The sequence below is a fragment of the Hippopotamus amphibius genome, chromosome 8 (assembly GCF_030028045.1).
Source record: "Hippopotamus amphibius kiboko isolate mHipAmp2 chromosome 8, mHipAmp2.hap2, whole genome shotgun sequence".
Taxonomy (NCBI): domain Eukaryota; kingdom Metazoa; phylum Chordata; class Mammalia; order Artiodactyla; family Hippopotamidae; genus Hippopotamus; species Hippopotamus amphibius.
Genome location: NC_080193.1, coordinates 97,983,856 through 98,008,238, shown reverse-complemented (window position 1 = coordinate 98,008,238; position 24,383 = coordinate 97,983,856). Strand labels below are relative to the sequence as shown.

Here is a 24,383-nt window from a genome sequence, read left to right as displayed (position 1 = left end):
ATCATGTAATAATAGCTAAGGATCTGTTTAACAGAAATAAAACCTTATTTCATCTCCTGAAATATCAATGGTTGGTAAGAAGGTGTGACATTTATACTACTTTTGCATCTTCTTCCTATGTACAATGTTGAGCATATAAAAAACAATTCATAAATACATCTTAAATGTAATTTATGAGCATGTGTATTAGTTTCATACTGTCACTAGAGCAAATTACTGCAGACTTAGTGACCTAAAACAACACAAATTTATTCTCTTAGAGTTCTAGAAGTCAGAAGTTCAAAATGGGTCTCACTGGGCTAACCAAGGTGTTCCAGGGCTGCATTCCTTTCTGGAGGCTCTAGGAGAGAATCCATTTTCTTGCCTTTTCCAGCTTCTAGAGGCTGCCACATTCCTTAGCTTGTGACTCCCTTCCATTTTCAAAGCCATCAATCTCAGGCCTTTCTCACAATGCCATTCCTCTTTTTCTAACTTTTTTGCCTCTGCTTTGCCCATGTAAGGATTCTTCTGATTACTTTTGACCCACCAGATAATCCAGGATAATCTCCTTCATTTAAAGGCAGCTGATTAGCAACTTTAATTCCATCTACAACCTTAATTTGCCTTACCATGTAACATAACATATTCAGACATGCACTTCCTTTGGGGGGCAGGGGCATTATTCTCGCTAACAAAGCATGTAAGACCAAAAAAAAAGAAAAAGAATAGAGGAAGAAATGACAATGAATAAACAGAATGGAGTAGTGACATTAACAACAGTAATAAGATTACAAATATATAAGAATTAGTGCATTAGACTATAAGAACCTGGAAGAAAGCAAAAAAAAACCTCTATTCAATACTATTAGTTAATTCCAAGTGCGTACACGTTTGCACATGTGCGAACCCATGAGCAGGCATGACATGCGCACACTCTCTCACACACACGCACACATAGAGTAATTGGTTGGTTGGCTGATGCCACAGTTGTTATATTACCATTTGCTAATTAGACAAACTAAAGAAGAAATGAACGACATGTTTGCTAGTTATTTAACTTTTGTAGAAAAAGTTCCTAAATGCCTTTTTTCCTGGAAAAGGATTCTTTTCTTATCCCCTCCATTCCAGCTCACCTCTAACATTTCTGGAAAAGTTCTAGGAGGATGGATAAAAGTCTTAACATTTGCCTACCCAGCTTAATCCTTCAGAGCCAGGATGGATGGTGACTGTCCACGTGCACTCCTGAGACAGAGCACCGATGGCCTGAGTTAGAGGCAAAGGCTGGTCGACATCGCCCCCTTGTGCAGAGAGGTAGAGAAATCATTTTCTCTGGCTACCTAATCAATTTGCTGGAGGAAATTTCTTAGCTAAAATTCCATGCAAAAAGGTTGTTTGAAGAGTGAAATTCCCCAGAGGTTTTAGAATCAACTTTTTTCATCACTTTAAACCTACTTATTTTTTGGGAAATCTCTCTAAAATATACTACACATAAGGAATAATCATACTGAGTCAATACTGTGTGAAAGAATATAACAGCATAAAATAAATTATTCATTCCCTTGCCTTGTAAAGAGCACTCTGAATACAATTTTAACAATTCTTTCTGGCTGTGAACCTCAGTCCATTTACTGTTCCATAGAGTAGATAGAACACAGTATTCTCTTGATGTTTATGACTTTTTTTAAAGGTTTTTTCATTATTGTTACTTGGTTTTTTGGCCCCCTCTGTTGCTGGTCAGTGGTCAGTTTTTGACTTTAAGTTTGTCAGTATGGCTTCCTTAGCAGCTTCCTTCCCTTCCTCCTTTGCTGTGGAAATAGTAACTAGGATACAATGCTGGTTAGAATTGTAAGTAAAGGGGGTTAAATAGGCTCCTAGTAAAGCCCTCTCTTACAAGTGAAATATGTGAGATTTAAGACAAAACCAGAGTGACACTGCACACAACACCACCCATTCCATTGGATTTTGTGAGTGTGTGACATCTATTTGGCTACTTAGCAGCTATTTTTACCACTTTTCTATTTTTGTTCTGAATAGGTTAGTGTGAAATAGTTGTGTTTTGGCAAGATGAAATAGTGCCATATTTTTCAATGTGCCAAAACCATGAAATGGGATAAAATTTCCTCAGTACTGGGATTGGAAAAAAGAATGAAAAGAAAGAAAAGCCATGCCCCTTTCAATGTTTATGGCAACTTGGTATAAAAGCAGAGCTGCAACCTAAATGTGTATTAATAGGAGAAAATACAAAGGGTGGCTCATCTGTACAGCAAAATACTATGAGTTATGAATTGTATATATCACATATATGTACACTGATTGGAAAATATGCTCATTGATGTATTGTTTAGTTTCTACACCAATAGAAAAATGTTTCTCTCTTTGGTCCCCCAGGGGACAGTCCTGAGATATATTCCATAAGGCCCCTTGGGAGGTGCCAGCAGGATCTAGCACAAGTCACTCACAGCACTGTCCCACTCAATATTGCATCCTTACGTTAGCTGTCCCTCCTTCTCTGCTTCACTCCCTCTGTCCTTACTCCTGCTCCCTGCAATCATCACCCCAAGTCACCACACACAGCCTTTGTCTCAGGCTTTGCTTTTGAGAGAAGTCAGGTTTAAAAAAAAAGAGCAAGAGAGAGAGAGACTTTTTTTTTTTTTTTTGAGAGAGACATTTTCAAGGAAGAAAATGATGTATTGACGTATTGAGTTGCTGCACCCGTTTTGCAACCATGGGGGGAAGACCAAGAGAATGTAAGAAACTGACCCATAACCATTGCACCATTGGACTACAGAACCATCCACCTCTAGACATCTTGTTCCATGGAAAGAACAACTCCCTATTAAGTTGTTGATAGTTGGGTTTTCTGTTATTTGCAGCCAAAGCACTTCCTGGGACTATTTTACTTAAAGCTGCAGGCAGAGGGATAAGTCCTCTGTATGTAGAAGCCTGGGGGGTTTGGTAACCAGAGTTCCAACTTGTGGAGAATTCTGATCTGAGAGAAACAGAGACAAAGACAGAGGGAGTGTGTCCTGTGGTTTATTGTCTCCTGCCAGTGAATTCCTCTTTTTGCCTAAAATAGTTGACGTAGAGTTTCTATCACTTGCAAACAAAAGTCCTGCCTAATTTAAGTGTGAGCTTACACTGGGTATGTATGAATGAACGTATGTTCATCTAAGCATGGAAAAATATGAATGCCTGTACTGAATGGCTAGCAGCAATTATTTCTGGGGAGAATTGGAATAGAGGTGAGTAAGAAGGACACGTATCATTTTTACTTTATAAACTTCTTAATGTTTAAACTTGTTATAACCAGCTTGTATCATTTTTATACTTTTAAAAGACCAAAAACTGCAGAAACTCTGAGATAGTGTATGTGTTGTTTGATGCTGTTGAGTTTGAGGTGTGTGGCAATTGAAAACTAATACACGAGTCATAACAAACCTGAGAACCACTGCTTACAAACCACCCAACAAACCTCAGTCAGACAACCACAAATCTCAAGGCCTGAATAAAAACAGTAATAAGCGCTGAGTGAGGAACTGTGCTGGGAAGTTGTATCCAATCGGCCTGTGACCATGGCCCCCAACCCTCCCAAACATATAATTTCCATTATTTTTCCTAAAAGCCAACCCAACAAGCCCACAATCTAAGCTAAAAACAAACAAACATAAAAGTGTGCTTGCTATGCAAAAGCAGCTCATCCATTTACCCTGCCCAATGCATTTCTAGACAGAAAGATCTAGAGCAGCCACAGTTTCAAGACTCAGTGTAAATAGACTGGAGTGCTCAAGAAGACAGGCAGTATGCTGGGCCAACCTAAGCACACAGGCTGATGGGATGCAGCCAGGACCAGAGGGGATGGGGTCATGGGAAAGGGATACAGCTGGCTCAGCCACCCGAGCCACATGGTAGATGGACAAAAGCAGAAAATCACAGGGACACGACCTTCTTAGCATGGAGATGGTGTCGGCAAGTGGAGCACTGACAGCGAAAAGAAACGCAGGTGAGCGATGCCAGCCGGACCCCAAGTGGTGGCAGAAGGATGCCAGGAGTAGAACACAGGGAGAGGACCAGCAAGATAATGTGTGAGGCTGGGGGGGTTGGGAGGCAGCATCTGATAACAGATGAGACTTGAGAGGCAGAAATTCAGGGATATGAATAGTAACAGCTACATATGCATACTTACTACATGCAAGTGCCTTAAACTCATGTATCACTTAATTTGCCCAAATACCTTGTGAAGGGGACATTTTACCATCTCCATTTTTGATATGAAGAAGTTAAGGTTGACAGAAGATATGTGATTTGCTCAAAGTCACGCAGCTAGTGTATTAGTCAGCTTGGGCTGTTGTAACAGAATACCACAGACTGGGTGATGTAAAGAAGAGAAATTTATTTTCTCAGCCTTCTGGAGTCTCAAAGTCCAAGATCAAGGTGCTGGCAAGGCTGATTTCTGGTGAAGCCTCTTTTCCTGGCTTGCAGATGGTTGCCTTCCTGCTGTGTCCTCACATGGCCTTTAATTGGGTACACATGTGGAGAGAGAGATCTCTGGTCTATCTTCCCCTTCTGATGAAGACACAAGTCCTATGGGGTTAGGGCCCCACCCTGTGACTTCATTTAACCTCAATTACCTTCTTAGAAACCCTATCTCCAAATACAGTCACATTGGGAGTTAGAGCTTCAACACTGAATTTGGGCGTGGGGGGAGAGTGGGGCAAGGAGACAATTAGGTCCTTAAGAGTAGTGAGTAGCAAATACAGAGTATGACTCCAGACCCTAATACCCTTTCTGTATTTTTATACTTTACTGAGGTATAACTTAAAGATTATAGCTGAATAAATGCATACATTCATACAACCCACATTCCTAGCAAGAACTCTATAGTACATGTTAACCATTACACTTTACCAGACTATCTTATGACAGGAGGTGATGTTACTGGTGCATTTCATGGCAGCCAGGACTCATCCCTGGCACTGAAGACACAAGGTCCACAAGCAGCAAGACTTGATTCTGAACTCCCTTCCACACACACCCACATGGGACTCCCTGCCTGGGGTAGCCCTCACCCTCTGCTGCTCTGCTCTGGATTCCAGGAGGTTGACCCTTGGTGAGCCATGTTTCCCGGGATATTTTCCCCCTCCTTCTCTGTATAAGGCAGTGTCTCTGGCATCTCCTCTGTGGCTCCACTACCACCAGACAGTCCCAGATGGTTTTCTGCCAGATGACCTTCGTGCCCCCACCACTCTGGTAAAAAAAAGCACTTCTTCCCTGCTGAGTTCCACTTCAGAAGTTTCAGTGGCTTCCTGCTGTTCTCATTCTTTGAGTTATCTCACCATCTATTGTTTGGCTTCTCAGCTCTTCCATCTCCTGTATAAACAGTTATCTGCATTACATTCTCCCCATTCAAATACTCAGCATGGTTTCTCTCTTCTTGGTTACACTTTTATAGCACACTGCTATAGTCCCTACTTGTCAGGACTGGCTCAGAAACTGGGGCAGTTCTAGGCATTGGATGGAGCCCATGCACAGAGGCTGGAAAGTGGAGGACTCATCAGCAGAGATTTCTCCAAGAGGATACCAGGGATTGCATTTTTGTTCTCTACTTGTTGACATCTTGTTGGTCTATCTTGTTAGCAAATTAGCACTTCCCTCCAATTCATTGCCCATGGTTCACCTGTTTTTCAGGTGGACGTTTGCAAGCTGTCAAGACTAGAGATGCTTTTATCGCATGGTTCTTCAGCTACTGTCACGACACTAAGCTACTAAGTGGATCTGTCAAACTGTCACATATTTTCAAAAAAAAAATGCATGTCTCTGTGAAGAGGTTGGGGAGAAAATAGTGACTTCAGAGTGCAAAATGGGATACTCCAACATCAAGAAGCCTTCAAGAGCCTGTGGGTATCCCCTGGGATCCTGCCAGCCAGCTGGGGTGTGGAGAAGGAAGCCTTTGCAGAGGCTTAAAAGAGGCAAAACGCTAGCTCAGCTCTAGTTCCAGTTTACAACAAGCTCTGGCTAACTGTAAAATCCATATTGAGTACATCCCCAGGACTACCGCAGAAGGACCCCCATTTCTAGTTTGGCTGCAAAACTAAGTCTTGGCTTTCAAGAAGAGCCTTTGGCTTTAGGAGGGAAAACCAGGAGGCAGACTGCACCCACTGGCTCTCTGCCCTGTATCTGGGGATTTCTCCAGAACTGCAGTAGTTCTGAGTCAAGTCTCCTTTCTACAGCTCACACCACCTAAGAGATAGGCTGTTGGCCTGCCCTGATTGCAGGAGTAGAAGCCCCACCATCACGGGGTGAAAGGAAACCAAACATTCTCTCTCCTTCACTCTCTCTGCGTGGTAAATCACTTCAGTTGGGAGAAGTGTCACAAAAGGACCTGGCAGCTAATGGGAGAAATGTAACCCAAAAAAAGAAAGGAAGAAAGAATCCTGTTAGTCACAGAGCTTTTCATCTGAACCTCGGAACAGGCTCTCGCATTCTGTGGGAATAATAAAATCACAGTCCCACACCAAATTAGCTCCTCAAACAAAAGCAGCTCCCTAAAATGTAACTCCTCAGGGCTTCTGAGTTGAATTTCGTTTTCACTGGGTAAAGGCATACATTAAAAGGAAAGACTGGGTACCCTTAAGAAAATCAAAGAAGTAAATAAGCTTGCTATTCAAACAAGGAAAACACAGGCTGCAGGGCAGCTCCGTCCTGTGGTCAATTCAACACCTGGCAAACAAACAGCAAGGTCTCTGCCCAAGCTGAACTTTTCCCAGAGTGGACCGGGACCGGCAGCTTCAGAGTTCCAGCAGAATGCCAAGGCTGTCTCTCGACCTGAGAAAATAGGGTGAGAAGGAAGGGCTGGAAGAGATACTTTGTTCCAGAAGAAAAGCACAACAGCTAAAAGTTAAAAGAGAAGGACCTCAAAGCTGGCGCATGGAGCTATTTTAAGGGTAAAGAAATACTCTTTGTGGAGAAGTGTTTAGGGAAAAACCACAAATAGTCCATGTATATCATATTATAGGAACAACATGTTCTTTCCAAAATAAAAAGCCGGTATGGAATCAGTTGTTTTAACATCACATAAGCCCAGTGCATGCCACCTCAGCAGCAGGTGTGTTGCTCAGTACCCCATCTTACCAGTCCTCATCTTCCCTTTCCCCATCTCACCCAGCTCTGCCTTCAGCAACCCTTTCCTCCAAAGGTATCCAGGACTCTCAGAATTCTCTGATAAGAGTGTTCCGCTAAATTATTCATACTACAGTGCTACCGACTTCCTATCCTCCCCTTCCCAGAAGTATCTGCTGCGTAAGAATCCAGTGAAAATAAGCAATGCTTGGAACAAATAATGAATCACTCCTTGTAAAATTTCAGGAACTTGTAGAGATTTCATGGGGGGAGGAATGTCTCTTACCCACGTCCTAAATGATACCACGTATAAATATACCATAAACTTGACCTCTTTTGGAGTATGGATTCCTGTTGTATGGGTATGAGAACACTATTTTTTAAAATACTGACTTTCAAAAGTTGAGATCACTACTTTCAATCAAAATAGCCATGGGTCTAAAGAAGGCCAACAGAAAAATATTTATGAATTTATTTCCAACTTGTGTTCTCTTCCTCGTGTGTGAACTTTTAGATCAATAAAGGTATGGGAAAGTGTTTTCAATAACCAATAAATCCTTTCTAAAATCCTGTTTGATCTTGTTGTACTTCTTTTCTGCCAGTGCACAAAAATATTTTGGAAGTGTTTCATCCACATGATACTCTGGTCCTGGTGGGGTAAAACACAACAATAGACAGGTCTATGTCCATATTTACAATTGTTAGGGATTCCTGCTGTAATATTGACATTCTCAGTCCTGGCTACAGTAGACTATTGCCAGAGACAGACACAATAATCCCCCTCAACTGCATGCTCTTTTGCCACGTGACTCTGCTACTCCTTCCATCAATAAGTAAAGTCTATTTCCTCCCCTTTTGAATCTGGGCTGGCTTTGTGACTTGCTTGATTCACAATTTGGCAGAAGGGACTCAGTGTGATTTCTAGGCACCCTCATGGAGCCCCAAGCCTCCATGTAAGGAGACCTAAGCTGTACTGCTAGACAGAGTCTCTTAGAGGAGCACCATGGTGCCCAGCTGACAGCCATCCCCAGACATGTGAGTGAGGCCATGTTGCATCCTCCAGCCCGAGTCATGACCAGCCAACACATGTAGAGCAGAGGCAAGCCTTTTCTACTGAGTCCTGCTCAAATTGCAGGTCTACAGAATCATAAGCAAATTACTGCTTTAAGCTACTGTCTTTTGGGATAATTTGTTACCTATCAGTAGATAACCAAAATACTGACCTTACACAAAAATGACTAAATTGTGTACAGCTACCAAGATTTGGTACATCAGAGATGAAATACTTGAACTCATAATCTGTCCCAATACAAAAATGTAAATGATCAAAGCCCAAATTATGCTCCAAATCAGAGACCACTCCCCCAATATCCATGCTCCCCTTCTTCCATGGCAGTGGCCCTCAAAGTGTGGTCCTGGACCAGCAGTATCAACAAGACATGAGAACTTGTCAGAAATGCAGATTCTTGGCCTCCTACTGAAAGAGAGACTCTGGGGGTGGGGCCCAGCGATCTGTATTTCAACAAGTCTTGCAGGTGAGTCTGATGCATGCTGCAGTTTGAAAACCACAGTTCTATAGCAATAACACTTCTGATGCTTAACTGGTATACCTGGCCACCTGCATAAAGACTAAGTAAGGTGGCTAGGTAAGGCCACGACTAAGTTCTGACCAGCAAAAAGTAAACAGAAATGGGAAAGGGGGTGTTCCCTTCTCTGCCTCTTTCACCTTCATGCTGGTTGGAATTCACATATGATGGCTGGAGCCCTGGAAACTGTCTTAGATCATGAGGTGATCCTGGGAAATGAATCCATTCACAGCAGAGCAACAAAATGGAAGGAGCCTAGGACCCGGATACTATGGAGCTGCCACATTAGCTCTAGACTGACCCCTGACTTCCTGAACATGAGAGAGAAATTCCTATCTTAAGCTTCTGTTTTTAAAGTTTTCTGCCCCTCACAGTTAAATCTGATCCTAACTAATATATAATTTGAATAAAGTAGTTCCCCTTCCTCTCAGCAGCTGAGATATTCTTTAATATAAAAACATTTTATTTTCTTCACTTGTCACAAGCTATTCTTTAGGGTTTTTTTTTTTTTTTTTTTGGCCTATTAACTGTCTCCCTGTTTGACTGGAAGCTCCATGAGGGCAGTTTTGTTTTGTTCATCATTGAATCCCCAGCATCCAACACACTTCTACCCTCACAACAGGGATTTGGTGAATATTTTATTTTATTTTATTTTTCACTAATTAATTCAACAAATATTTATTGAGTATCTACTATGTTTCCGGCACTGCCTTAGGAAGTGGCTCTACAGAGGAGGATAAGACATACAGACATACAGATATTGCAAATCAGGAGCGATTTGGTGAATATTTACTGAATCAAACAGACAGATGAAAGGATAGATGTAGGAAAACCACAATTTTTCCAGAAAGTCTTTAAGCACTGATAAAATGACCAAACCTCAAATAAATCTTTCTTTTACATCCAGCAAAACTATCTCCCCACCACGTCCTACCTCTGTTCCACAATGTAATCTAAATATGAAGCAATAATATAATAACACTTTTACACACCTAAAATGTACCAACAGAGAAACATCCTACAATATCCCTGACCAGTATTCCTCAAACCTGTCAAAATCATCAAAAACAGGTAAGTCTGAGAAACTGTCCCAGGGAGCCTAAGAAGACAGGAATAGTAAATGTAACCTAGTATCCTGGATGGGATCCCGGAACAGAAAAGAACATTAGGTAGACACTAAGGAAATGTGAATAAACTACAGACTTTGATGAATAATAATATATAAATGTTGGCTTAATAGCTGTAACAAATGTACCACACTAATGTAAGATGTTAATAATAGGGGAAACCAGGCATGGGATGGGGTGAGAGGAGGGGATGTAGGTATATATTCTCTGTACTATCTGCTCACTTCTGTAAATCTAAAGCTGTTCTAAAAAACAAAGTCTACTAATAAAAGAAATATGCCAAAGACTTACATATATTAGTTCTCACAAAGACTGAGATGGGAACTATGATGAGCCCTATTTTACTGACACAGAAGAGTACATTAAGTCAAGTTTCCCCAAGTTCTTGAGGCTTAGAGTATATGTTTATTCTAGATCAAAATATATTTGATTCAGTCATTCAGATAATGTGTATTGATTACTGTGTGCCAGCCAGAGACTGAGCTTAGGTGATTCTATGAAAAGAATCAAAATTAGGGAGGCAGAAAGAGCTTTGTATCTGCCTAATGAGATTTAAAGGGCACAAGCAAACATTTTAAACCGTGCACAATTCTAAAATGTGTTATATTTACATGTTGACAGCACATATACTCCTCCAACAGCTAGAAACAACTGAGCTTGACATCTAATTATCAAGAATAATTATTTAAATGTTAAGCCACCAGATGGCATAAATGTTTAAGAACACATAAGTCATACATCAGAAATTACAAAGCTGACTGAGAGGGAATTTGTATCTTATCCCATGTACCAAAATAGCAAAGGCTCTATCTCTGAGGACAATACCTGGTCTATGCTGAAAAAATACCTTAAATGAGAAAAATCTCCATGCCATTGCATTCCTTTCTAAAGATTGTAAACCTCCTTAACTACTATTTTGGCTAGCAGAACCTTAATATTTTCATTACTGATTACTCTGTTGATCAAAACAAAAATTTAGCACCTTGGCTAATCAAACAAATTCCTGGCCCACGCGGTCTGACCATGAAATGTTATCTGTGCTCACTATGATAACGTGGTGCACTGAGGCAAAAATAAGCTTTGTTGAAATTTTTTTGCAATGTTTATTACCTATGAGGCTTGACTTTCATACCCGGAACTGTAATCAACAGGTAGAGTCCAATCCAAATATCCACCAGAAACAATACCTAGGGGAGTACTTTGCACCTGTAACTTAATTGCTTCTCATGATTCCTTTGGCTGCCTCACTGTGTTTATCCTTACAAGTTCAGCTGAGGCAATAAGTCCTTCACAAGTTTTAGCGTGTTCTGTGTGGGCCATGGCACCTTGTACGGACCTCAGTTACAGGACTTTATCACAATTCAGTACGATTCAACAAGTATTGAATGAATGCAGATGAGGTACCATTCTGGGAAACATCAGTGAAGAAATCAAAGGTGCCTACTCTTGTGAGGAAAAATAGATGATAAATAAACTATAATAAGTAAATTTTATAGCATGTTACAATGATAAGTGCTATGGAAAATGAAAATGTGGAGTGGGTTAAGGGGGCTAGGGCGGACTAGGGTAGAGAGGAAGGTTCAGGTTATAGTATTAATTAGGGTGGCAAGGTAGGCTTCTGTGAGAACAGGAGATTTGAGCAAAGACTCGAAGGAAGTGAGCAAATTAACTCTGTAGATCCCAGAAGGTGAGGATTCCAGGTAGTGGAAAGAACGAGAGCAAAGACCTTCAGGCAGGGATATGCTTGGTGAGTTTGAGAAGAAGCCTGGAGGCCAGTGGAGGGAGTAGAAGGGGAGGAGAGAAGTGAAGCAGGGAGCATCAGTTGTAGGGGTTTGGGGGCTGTTACAAACACTTTAGGTCTTACTCTGTGTGAAATGGAGAGCTATCGCTGGGTTTTGAGTAGCAAAGAGACATGATCTGACTTATTTTTGCAAGATTCACTCAAGCCTTTACGTGGAGAATAAAACTAGTGGAGCCAAGACAGAAGTAGAAAAACCTATTCGAAGCTAATTATAGGTGAGAGAGGATGATGCCTCAGGCCAGAGAAGTAGTGTAAAGAGGGGCAGATGAGAGCCAGATTTTGGATTTAGCATCATGGTGAAATGGATATGGGGCATAACAACCAGAGGAGAGCCAAAAACGACTCCAGGGATTTTTTTCCTGAGCAACTACTATGATGGAGGTATCACTAACTAATGTGGGAAGACCATGGAAGAGGCAGGTTAGGATGTGAAGAGCAGAAATTCATGAAAGAATATGAATTTGGTTGTTATTTGAAAATGTTCTGTTGACACTTTCTGGCAAGATGGAATAAACACAAGGAGAGTGGGTGTCAGTGGTCTTAAAGAAAATCTGGGATTCAGCAGAGGGGCACATTTTAGAAGTGCTCCATTTCAAATTCCCAGCACTTGATCTCACAGACAACATTGTAAAGAAAAACACAGAAATCAATGTCTCTGAGTCTTAAAGTGATTATGAAGAATTAGATTCTGAACATGAAAAAGTTCTAGAAATACCTCAAATAATTTGTTTACATTTACCTTTTTATATATGACCTGAGCATAAAATATGATTTTAAAAATCCATCTAGATAGACCTAAATTTTCAAGAAATAGAAAATAATTTTGGTGATAAGAAATCACCGTGTAATAGTTTCATGGGCAATATTTTTCTTAGTGACACAAAAAATACCTTTTAATTAGATACAATGAAATATGATGATAAAAATAACTAATACTTACTAGCCACAATGAGCCAGGGACAGTGCTAAGTGCTACACATGGACATTTTTATTTCACTCTCACCACAATCCTGTGAAGTGGTTACCAGTTTCCCCCCTTTTAGGAGAAAAAGCTCAAAATAGTGAAGAAAACTTATGTGTCCTCTGTATGTCCCATACAATCTTTGATTTTTGTATTTTTTCCCCTTGGAAAAAAATTATCAGCCTCTTATTTAATAATTCCTCACCTTTGAGAATTTTAAGAATGAAATCTTTAGCCTGGGTCTTCCACACCTGCTCCATATGTTACCCCAAGCATAGCAGCTCTCTCTGCTACACATAGACCTCTAATTCCAGTCTTTTGTGTCCTGTGTGTGTTTTGGGTTTCGTTTGGTTCCCTCTGTTCAGGTCAAAAACACAGGCACATAGAAGGAGGTGCACGGCTAAAGGGATGAGTAAAATTTTGTCCCTGGGCTTGAGGCACTTACAGTCCAATGGGAAAGATGACACAGGAATGGGTGATTTACTTCCTTTCACGTGCCAGGAGCTCTGCCTGTGTGTGTGCAGCAAGCTCTGACAGTGAAGCGACAACTTCGGGCAAGTCCTAGCAGAAGGAAAGAGGGCGTGTTTTCTAAACGCCTTTGGCTTCACACTATATTACGGGTAATTCCAGTAAACATTTCTGGGCTGCAGTGAGCCACTCAGGCAGTGTTTTGATTACAGCTCTTTCATACCTTGTACCACATAGGCCACAAGAGCATACACTGTTTGTTTAATTTTGGATTAAAGATGACAGACTAGGTTATATAAAAGTCCTGAAAATGATTCAGTTCCGGCTTCCCAGAAAAAATACAAGAAACTCTGACACACAATTACAAAAGCATTCTACTGGTTGGGCTCAAAAAACCACAGTTACAAAAACCACTTAGCAATGTACTATAGGATACATGTTAGTGACATTTGCAGAGCATTAGACAATAATATATTAATAACATTTGCAGATTCATTATATGAATCTACACAGAGTAATTATACTGGTGCGGGGTTGGGGGGGGGGGGACGGGCGGGGTAGGGAGTGGGGAAAAAAGGATCTAGTCCATCCTGGAAAAGGATCAGTCTAATTAGGGAGACTCTGTGAACCTAGAACAGGAACCAAGGCTGTCAAGAACCAGGGCCGAAAACACACCAAATTCTAATAAATTCAATTCCATTTCACTGATGTTTATAACCCTCATTCATAGTTTGAGAATACATGTACTAAGGGACCTCTTATCTTAAGAGGATCTCAGAACTGCAATAGTATCTGCTCAAAACAATGGATTAGGGTGAAACAAATTTTTTTTTCCTGATCTACAAATGCAAGACCCTAATGATATAAAATCTGCTTGTGCAAGGGAGGTATAAGCAAGTGCATCCTCTAAGTTCAGTTGGTAAGAAGATACTTCCTGGGAAGAAGTAACACTGTAGTTAATGTGGTTTACAGAAACACATACCAAACCACCGTCATTTTTGACAGGTCCCTTAAAAAAAGTGTGTCAAATACTAACATATAAGAATTTAGCTGACAGGGCTAGATTCTTGGCTCAGAAATGTCTACACAAAAAAATCACGGCAATCATGACACTGAGATTTTTAAGGGTTCTTATTCTCATCTGTGGCCTTGGTATGTGTACAGATGAATAGATTTATTCTCCCCTTCTCCATGATCCTTACATACTCAAACAAGTAACTTCTTTCTAAATTCCTTGTAGAAGGAGGGGGCCAAAATCTAGCTGGCAGGAACTTTTGAAAATAGACAATATCCCTTTCCCCACTCCATCTTTCAATGTTATTGATGGAAATGTACTGTGTGTGAAAAAGAACACTTGAGAACTACTCATTAAGTATCTGAACACAAAAACCAGATACCTTGATGCAGTTTTAGGAGATACAGTAGCTCCTACCTCACAAGCTAACCTCTGATGGCCTTTCACTATGCAGAGATGCGATGCTTCTTAGGGTGTGATTTGAACTGCTGTATCCTGTACCTGAGTTTAGGTAGTAACAATTCCTTTTAGGGCATGAATCATCTATGTTGTTTTCCAGTGTCACCAAGACAACATACATGACTGAACCACAACTTATACAGAGATCAGAAAAGTTTTATCAAGGTGCATGTGAACATCAGCTTTAAGATTGAAAGAATTAATGACCACTTCATCCTTTTCATCCATATATTGAAAGAAATGTTACTCTTCTAGAGAAGAAATGTGCTCTGGTACTTCTGACGTACATTCTATTATAAATTATATTTTACTTCAGCACAGTAAAGCATTAGTTTTTATGCCCCAAAAGACATTTAGTGTGGATGTTTTCTTTGAATAAGCATCAGGTAGCAAAGGCATAAAGCCTGAAGGGGAAGGAGTTAAGATCCTAGTAAGACAGCTAAGAAGGAAGAGAAACCTTATCTTTTTATATTATTACTACTAGTGCCTTAGATATTTGACTATTAACACTAGAAAGAGCAGTGCAGTTAAAAATGCAGAATTTGGGGAGTCCAACTCGAGGATGGAAGATGCCTTAGAGGACTGGGGCAGGGAGGGTGGGGGGGACTCGAGGGGGGGGCGTCAAGGAAGGGAGGGAATATGGGGATATGTGTATAAAAACAGTTGATTGAACCTGGTGTACCCCCCAAAAAAAAAAATAATAATAAAAAAAAAAGTAAAAAAAAAAAATGCAGAATTTGGATAGGACTGCAAAAAAGAAAGCTGTTATCCTTAGAAAGTCAAATGTCTCCACCTTCTCAGGGTTACTAATGCTGTCTTCCTATGGCTTCTTGGAAAATACCACTGTTTTCTCTGGTTTCTTTCCAGGTGCTTTATTGAGACAGTAAGGTGGAGGAAGAGGAAAATATCGTAAACAACTTAATCGTGGAAGGATGGAAAATGCTGACCTCAATATGCCTCTGTTCTTTCTACATAAAACTCTCATATATATGATTGTGGAGGAAGAAGGGTGGCCAGAAAATGTGGCATTGGCCCTTTGCTGATTGTTCTAGCACAATAATTCTCAAATATATTCATCCTAAATCCTTACCTTTATACTGTAAATCAGCACTTCTAAAACTATCTGTGGTGAAGGACCGAATTTTAAGATTTGTAATCAACTGCAAACTTTTGTAAATTACAGTAGAAATGAGTTACTAGAAAGGCAGCTTTTTAAAAAAACAAAATATACAAAATATAAGTTCCCAAATTTTGTATTACTGATATCAACAAACACAAAATACTCTGTCGAATTGCTATTAAAATTTGTAAATGTTTATTCTCAACTTCTGTACTTACCTTGTGGCAGATGGGTAACAAACTATTCCTAACTATAGTCTGAAAAAAACTGTCTTAATCACACACATATCCACAAACATAGGACACATACATCACAGAAGCACACACAAACACATCAAAGTAAAGCCAAATTTCTATCCATTTAAAAAATAATTCAAATTTATATTAAATTATTATATTACATATTTCTTTAAAACTCACTTCTTACAAAAAAAGCTTATAAGAAGACAGCAGTATCCTACCCCAACTCTCCTATCCTCTAGTGCCTACCCAGAGTAGCAGCTATCTAGTAATCAAACCTGTCAGAAAAACTGTCAATGCCAATCTCACCTCCCCAAGTCTGACCTTCCTCCTGGGGCTTTCCTCTTCTTCTCACAGCTGCTGACCTGGGTATGCCCTCTGCCTCCTTCTATGCAGGGGTTCCCTTTGGGAAAGACTATAACACTGTTCAAAATATTCGCTGCTCCTGCCTTGGGGTCGACTATAGCAATACTTGCCCCATTGAAGGCAGGCTTGGTTATGACTTGTGATGTCCCATCCTACGGAAGCATTTTACATTTCTGTGTTGTTAAACTCAGAAGTGACCATGCGACTTGCTTTGACCAATGACATGTGACATTCCAAGGTGGAAGCTTAAGAGACAGATCTATCATCTCTTTTCCCTCTGCCACAAGACTAGCAATTTCCCAGATAAAGGATGCTCCATCAGCCTGGGTCTCATTATGAAGGTGACAAGGAGCAGAACAACACAAAGGACACATGGGTGAAGAGAAATAAACCTATATTGTAAACCATGGAGAGTTTGGTATTGTCTGTTACTGCATCATAGCCTAAACTGACACATATGCTCTTGTTTCCTGAATCTTCTTTTTTTGGTTTTACTACCTCATATTTTTACTCTTTTTTTTTTAGAACTTTTACTGAGATATAATTGACATACAATAAACTGCATATATTTAAAGTGTACAATTTGATATATTTTTTCTTATTAGTAATGTATATATGGCAATTCCAATCTCCCAATTCATCCCACCCCAACGCCCACCCCCCACCCTGCTTTCCCCACTTGGTGTCCATATGTTTGTTCTCTATATCTGTGTCTCCATTTCTGCCTTGCAAACTGGTTGATCTGTACCATTTTTCTAGATTGCTCATATATGTGTTAATATAGGATATTTGTTTTTCTCTGACTTACTTCACTCTGTATGATAGTCTTTAGGTCCATCCATGTCTCTACAAATGTCCCAATTTCGTTCCTTTTATGGCTAATATTCCATTGTATATATGTACCACATCTTCTTTATCCATTCATCTGTTGACGGACATTTAGGTTGCTTCCATGACCTGGCTACTGTAAATAGTGCTGCAATGAACACTGGGGTACGTGTGTCTTTTTGAATTATGGTTGTCCCTGGGTATATGCCCAGTAGTGGGATTGCTGGGTCATATGGTAATTCTATTTTTAGTTTTGCAAGGAACCTCTATACTGTTCTCCATAGTGGCTGTATCAATTTACATTCTCACCAACAGTGCAAGAGCGTTCCCTTTTCTCCACACCCTTTCCAGCATTTACTGTTTGTAGATTTTCTCATGATGCCCATTTTAATCTACTACCTCATTTTGGTAGTGCATATCTTCCGAGCAGTTTCCTGAGAAAGTGTTCATGACAAGAAAGATCTAATATGTCTGAAAGCAATAGAATACTGAATTTGAAATAATTTTCCCACAAAATTGGAAAGTGTTAAGACATTGTCTTCTAGTTTCCAATGATGCTATTGAGAAGACCACTGTTGTTTTTATTTCTAGTCCTTTGAATGTATCTTCGTGCCCTCCCAGAGGCTTTTAATGGGTGTTCTAAAATTTTGTGATCATGTGCTCTGATATTTTTCAAGAGATTTGAATGTCTTTTTCAATCTTAACACTCATGTTTTTCAAATCCAGGAAAGAATCTTCAATATTTTTCCCCTTAAGATCATGTTTTTCAAGAGATTTGAATGTCTTTTTCAATCTTAACACTCATGTTTTTCAAATCCAGGAAAGAATCTTCAATATTTTTCCCCTTAAGATCATGTTTTGTTCTTTTTTTAAAAATAAGAATTTAGTTGTATCCAAGATACACATGCTCAAAGTTTGCAAAGTCAAGCTCTCTCAATGAATATTTACCCTTTCCCAGAGATAGCCACTGTGAATCTTTTTAGCTAATTCTTTGGAAGTGACCTCCACATCTCTACACACATGTTTTAATTGTAGTAACTTGATATTTCTGTTTTAGGCATTACTTATTGACTTTTCATTATGGAAATGAGGATTTATTCTCCTCCTTCTCTGTACACCCACTACATACATGTTCCTCTCCCTATATATTTTAACTGTGATGAGATTAATAATGAGTACTTACAATATTGGGACCTTGTATTCTAGTTAGAGTCACGTAATAACTATGATTACTTTTCCTCTCCTGCCAAACTTTTTGTTTTCCTCCAGTTAATAACTGTATTTTCTTTTCATTTAGTTTCCAAAGCGCATACCACCAATTCAAAACTCTCTACTACTTGTTTAAATTTCATCTCAATACCTTCATACACGTTAGACTTTCCGTTTGGTGGTTAGTTGGTTTCTCTCTTTCACGCTGGACAATTTCCTTAAATTCACAGGAGTACCCCCAAATGGAGGTCCTTTCTCTGCATTTCTCAAGACAGAAGGATTGAATATATTTTAGTTAGCAGTTTGTTAGCTGGATTTATAACTTTTAAATATTTGGACAAATGTTCTGCAGGCCTCTTTTTGTACTCTTTTCTGGCTCTGCATTGGGATAAAGCTGGCATGGCCTCTAGTTCCAGAACCCTTCTGGATTTCTGTCAGGCAAATTGGTTTCCTTCTCATCTATACCCCTTTTGCAGGCACTCAGGTATCAGCTTCTCCCACTCTGCCAAGTCAGTTACACTTCCTCCATCCATCCTATCTTTTAAGCATGTGCTGAATTTCCTCAACTGCCACTGTCCACTTTTCTGTTCTTTCTGTGCTTGAGGGGTTGTATCAGTATCTTATTGCTGCTGTAACAAATTACCACAAACTTACTGTCTTAAGACAACACAAATTTATTATCTCATAGTTCTGGAGATCTGAAGTCCAAAATCAGTCTTAGTGGGCTAAAATCAAGGTGTTGGCAGGGCTGCATGCCTTGAAGAAACTCTAAGGGAGAATATGTTTCTTTGCCTTTTCTAGTTCCTATAGGCTGTCTGCATTTCTTGGCTAGTGACCTCATCCTCTATCATCAAAGCCAGCAGCTGAGCATCTTCCAATCTCTCTCTCTCTCTCTTTCTCTCACTCTAACTCTCCTGCCTCCCTCTTTCCCATATGAGACGCTTTGTGATTACACTGGGCCCACTCAAATAATCCAGGCTTATCTCTGCATCTCAAAATCTTTAACATAATCACTCCTACAAAGTCCTTTTTTTCAAGTAAGATAACATTCATAGGTTCTAGGAACTAAGACATGAGTATTTATGAGGGGACAATTATTCTGTCTATCATAAGGGTTTTTACTTTTCTTACACCTTTACTGTGGGGCATCAGGAATAAGCAAAGCAAAAAGTATGTGTTCAATCACCTTGCTTGATCAGGAGCCCAAATAGTATGTGTCCTGTTTCCAATCCCTGGGACTCTTCTTATATCTTTTTCTCAAATAGGTAATAATAATAGAATAGGAATAATAATAGAAATAACCAAATATCACTAAAGCCCTTAATCCATACATGAGATTAGGACAGGCCCCAGAAATGTTTTCATAAACACTGAGTGCCACTGTTTGGGAGAGAATTTGACAGAGTTGAAACAGGAAGAAAATAAATAAAAGTGGAAAACAGAACAAAGGACTGGGAAAAATTTTTTTGAAGGAAGTGCTTATAAGATTATGAAATATGCTTGTCACTCAGTAATAAGGGTGCTAACTATAGACTAATAGAAAAGAAGCAGAGATGGGAACAGAAAGGCAACATCACATATGAAAAAAAGAAAGCTAAATTTAGAATTGGAAGTTCTAAATTCAAACCCCAATTCTCAAACTTACAGTTTGATCTTGCACAAGTCAACCAGGTATCTTGGTTGCATAGCTGAAGAAGCTGAAACCCAAAGAAGTTATCTCAATTTAAATAAGTAGACATATATGAAAGACCTCAAGGAGACATTTATTACATTGCAATTGAATGTTAGTTGAATATGAAGCAGAAAGAGGCACTAATTGAAAACTAGCATTATGGCATAAGCAATGATAACATAAAAACCCAGCAGCTGGAAGGCACAGGCTAAAAGAAAATTATCTTTCCCATTTCTGAAAAGATGGACTAGTCTGGCCAAAACAAAATTCAACTTAATGCATGGGTATGATTGCAGATATTCTACAGAAATACCACTTTTACTCATTAAAGACACATTTTATTGAACTTCTCCAATGTCCCAAACACCATGCTAGGTATTAAGGATACAGCCGTGAATAAGGCAGATGCAACCTCTGCCCTCACAGAAGTTACACTCTGGCAGAGAACTAGACAATTAAACAATTAATCACCAGTAAGTGTCATAGGTGCTTTTTGTTCAAAATAATTTTTTTCCATCAGATTTATCTGTTACTTTTTTTTTTTTTTTTTTTAAGGCCACACCATGCAGCATGTAGAATATTAGTTCCCTGACCAGGGATCAAACCCTTGCCCCCTGAATTGGAAGCTTGGAGTCCTAACCACTGGACGGCCAGGGAAGTTACAAGTGTGATAGGTGTTTTGATGGAAACAAAAACATGGAATTCAGGCATCTAAATCAGACTAGGGTGTTGGTTTGGGGTAGGGAGTTAGATAGGGTGCTCAGAGTTTATAACATGCCCCTCAGAGTTCAGCTAAAGAGCAGGAATTAGTGAAGCAAAAATGAAAGGGGGTGGTTAGGCAGAGGGTTTCAGGGAGCCTACTCCTTCGCCTAGGAAGAGTGACAAGGTATTGTGGAAGCTTTTTAGCCTAATTCTTGTGTCATGCATGAAAATGGCAATAGAACTGATATGAGAAGAAAGTGCTTGGGTCACCATGATGCATTCAGAATGATAGACTCACAGTGATGGAATTATAATTTGCTTTCTTCTCAAAGCAAATTCCCTCCCCCACTTTTCATTCTACAACCAGGCAGTGGCTAAGAGTGTGGGCTCTGGAGGCGGGCTGCCTGCCGGGGTTCACATTTTGACTCTGCCACTTGTTAGCTCTAAGACCTTGAAGATGTTTATTTCTTCACCCCTCCATGCTTCAGCTTACTCATCTATAAAATGTTCCTAATATTTGTATTTTCCTCATTGAGTTATTATGGGTATTATGTTAGTTAATAAATCAGAAGTGTTTAAAACAGTGCCTGGCACAAAGTAAGAACTCAATACATATTCACTTGTTGCTGCTACCGGTTTCATTTGCCAACCACTGGCCTTTTGTAGTTTCCAGGAGGATAAGAAGCCATCTGCTTTTGTTTACATGGCATTGCTTTCAGCCACAGGAAGACAAGAACGCAGGAATACTAGTAGCTTACCACCTGATCCTCAAAATAGAAATAAGAAGCAACCAGAATCTTCCTGATCAGTTCTTCAGTTCTGACTCTGAGACGTGGGAAGATCAGAGAGCTTCAAAGAGGCCTTCATCTCTTTCAGGTTATATGGAACTGAGACAGAGATGGCAAAGAGCGTGGCCATGCCGAAATCAGGCCCCACAAGAAGGTAATACTTTGGTGGACCCACCATGATTCAGGCCGAAATATAGAAACAATATTTATAGATGTATACAGAGGTGATCAAACTGAGGGAGACCTGTTTATGGAAACCAATACCAGGAGATTAATATTAAGTCCAGAATTTCAACTTCATTCACTCAACAAACATTTAAGTGCCAGCTATGTACAAGACACTGTTCTAGATGTTTAGAATATAGCGGTGAAAAAAGACAATAGTACCTGCAAGGACAACAAAAGAGCTAAGCATACAGCATACCAGAAAGTGACAGGTGCTATGGAGAAAAATTAAGTAGCAAAGGGAGAGAGGGAGAGCAAAAAGAGCAAAGGGAGAGGTGGGGCGTAGGGTAAACAATTTTCATCAGGGTAGTAAGGGAAGGCCTCACAGAAATGGGGACGTTTGAGCAAAGACCTGAGGAGATCAGGACATGGAAACGTCTGGAAGGAGCATCCTGAGCAGAGAGAAATGCAAATGCAAAGTCCCTGAGGGGAGTGTCTCCAAAGTGCTTGAGGAACAGCAAGATGGTCAACGGGCCTGAGCAGAGGAAGGTAGGGGAGGAAGAGCAGAAAGTAAGATCAGAGAGGAAATGGTGTCTTATAGGCCTAATTGTAAGAATCACAGCCTTTTCTGAGTGAGATGGAGAGCTACTGGATAGATTTGAACAGAACCATGGTGTGGTCGGCTTTATGGTTTAAAAGGATCACTCTGGCTGCTGGGCTGAGAAAAGAATGAAGGTTAAGGGTGGCTGATATAGAATCCTAATCAAAGGTAATAGCGGCTTGGATCAAGGTGGTATCAGTGGAGATGGGAAGAGTGGTCACATATGCTGAACAGACGACAACAGGATTTGATGACAGATTGGATGTAGGGTGTAAAAGGGCTGCTGAGTCGGCCTCAGCAATGGGAATGATGGAGCTGACATTAATTGAGATAAAGTTGTAAGTAGAGAAGGTTTCTGAGGGGAGGAGAGATCTGGAGTTTAGTTTTGGGTTTGATAAAATGGAGAAGTCTATTAAATACACAAGTAGAGATGTGGATTTTCTTGGATGTACGAGGCCAGATCTGAGGCTCGGGGGTTCTGAGGATATTTATCATATCTAATGTCATGAGACTGAATGAGACACTGCGGGAGAGAGTATAGTAATAGAAGAGGTCCAAGGACAGGACCTGGGACATTCCAATATTAAGAGGTCAGTGAGCAAAGGAGATTGAGAACAATGACCAGTAGTACACAATGAAAATCAGGAGAGCGAAGTGCCCTTTAACACTGAAGAAACAAGTGTAACAAGTGAAGGAAGTGTTACAGGGAGCAGGTTGTGATCAACTGTGTCAAATGCTGCTGCTAAGTGAGAGGACTGAGAACAGGCCATTGGATTAAGTAATGCGGAGAGCAGTTTTGGTGGAATGCTGGGGGCAAGAGCTAGTTAGAGTGGATTTAACAGAAAATGAGAGAAAAGGAATTGGGACAGTAAATATAGAACTCTTTCAGAGATATTTACTGTAGAGAGTAAAAAAAAAAAAAAAACGACAACGGGACAGTAGCTAGAAGAGAAAGTAGAAATGGAGAGTTTTGTTGTTGAAGATTAATTTTAAGAAGTGATATATTAATTTATATATCTTCTTCCCAATCACTCTCCCAAACTTTAGAGTCATTTAAACAACTGCCTACTCACACTTCCACTTGGACATTGTCTTCGCCTTGGTTTACCAGTTATAGGGAACTATAACTGGTAAACAAAACAAAACAGATGTAACAGATCAGTGCTTTCTCCTCTCTGTTGGAAAACTATATGGAAAGTACAATTAAAGTCACAGGATTACTTCATGGGCACTGACAACAGCTCCATCTTGCACTGTTTCCAATTATGAAGACTCTCAAGCATCCATCTACACTGCAGGGGAAGAACTGTTAAGTAGATCAGATGTTTGAATCAGTTGGGCAGGGTTTCTCTCCCTTAACCAGTGCTGGAGAAATTCTAATCATTCATTCATTCTTTCATTCAAGAAACATTACTGAGCACCAATTATATGCCAGTTACTAGGGATGCAAGTTCCACAAAACACAGCTTTGCCTTTAGGGAGCTCAAGGTTCAATAAAGGATGCAGACAAGCAAATAAATAGTTTCCATGTAATGTGAAAAGAGGCACAAGTACATATAAGGGACAAAAGTTGAATTAAATAGTTAAACGTTTAGTATGGGGACATTTGGGTTATTTCTTTTTCTTTTTTTCTGTTATAGATAGAGGGGTGTTTGGGATTTCAATTGCTTCCAGGAATTCTTATTGATATCTGCTATATCAAGATTATAGGAAATCTTACCAAATAAGAATGAAACCTACTATATTCCTCCTCATTACAAAAGCAACCAAGAAAATAAATCTGAACAGTATGAACCACCTGAACATAGGCAAGTTGGAAATTCATTCAACAAACATATATCGAGCACCTATTATATGTCAGGGCATAGTTCCAAGTGTTTGATAACATCAGTGAACAAAACAAAGACACTGCTTATTAGAATGTGTATTTTAGCAGGGGAACCAGTCAACAATAAACATAAAAAGTAGTAAAACAGATAGTACATTTGAAGGTACTAAGTGTCATAGGAAAAAATAGGGGTGGTTGAGGTGGGTGTCAAATTCTAATTTCAAATAGTATGGTCAAGGCTTCAGTGAGAAAGTTACATTTCAGGAAAGACATGAAGGAGGCGAGGGAGTTAGCTCTCTTGATATTTGGAAAAAGAGAATTTTAAACACTGAAACAGTCCCAAGGCACTAAGG

At 39.8% G+C, this 24,383-nt stretch overlaps 1 long non-coding RNA gene across 1 annotated transcript in view; it reads right to left on the bottom strand.

Moving 5' to 3' along the window:
• LOC130858413 (uncharacterized) overlaps window positions 1–24,383 on the bottom strand; it is a 171,015-nt gene that overhangs the window by 141,581 nt on the left and 5,051 nt on the right. The window contains exon 2 of the long non-coding RNA XR_009055051.1: window positions 19,920–19,971. This is a non-coding gene — a long non-coding RNA (uncharacterized LOC130858413). The remainder of the gene's footprint in view (window positions 1–19,919; window positions 19,972–24,383) is intronic.